Source organism: Bison bison, unplaced genomic scaffold (genome assembly GCF_000754665.1).
Source record: "Bison bison bison isolate TAMUID 2011002044 unplaced genomic scaffold, Bison_UMD1.0 scf7180017864200, whole genome shotgun sequence".
Classification (NCBI taxonomy): Eukaryota; Metazoa; Chordata; class Mammalia; order Artiodactyla; family Bovidae; genus Bison; species Bison bison.
The window spans coordinates 6,773,506-6,773,895 of NW_011494772.1; the positions used below are offsets into that span (position 1 = coordinate 6,773,506).

Here is a 390-nt window from a genome sequence, read left to right on the forward strand (position 1 = left end):
GAGGGTGGGTACTGGGAACAAGTAAGTAGACCCACATGTGTCAGATGAGCAGTACCTACTGTGTGAGACGGTTGTGAGGGTGATAAACTTGTGATGTAATGTGCAAGATAATATTAACCACAACAGCAACAGCACTGATGGCAACAATAGTAAGAACTAATGTTCATCAAGTGCTTGCTATGTGCTAGACCCTACGTTTTTTTGGCCAAGCCTTGCAGCATGTGGGATCTTAGTTCCCTAACCAGGGACTGAACCCTTCCCTGCAGTGGAAGCACAGAGTCTTAACCGCTGGACCACCAGGGAAGTCCTAGACCCTATTCTAAGCACTGAATCCTCACAGCCACATAGACCGAACTGGTACAGGAACCTGCCTCCACAGTAATGGGAACC

General features: G+C 47.9%; 1 protein-coding gene across 1 annotated transcript in view; it reads right to left on the reverse strand.

The window, feature by feature from the left end:
* The window catches only part of HDAC6 (histone deacetylase 6), an 18,495-nt gene that overhangs the window by 2,317 nt on the left and 15,788 nt on the right, over nucleotides 1-390 (reverse strand). The window lies entirely within an intron of this gene.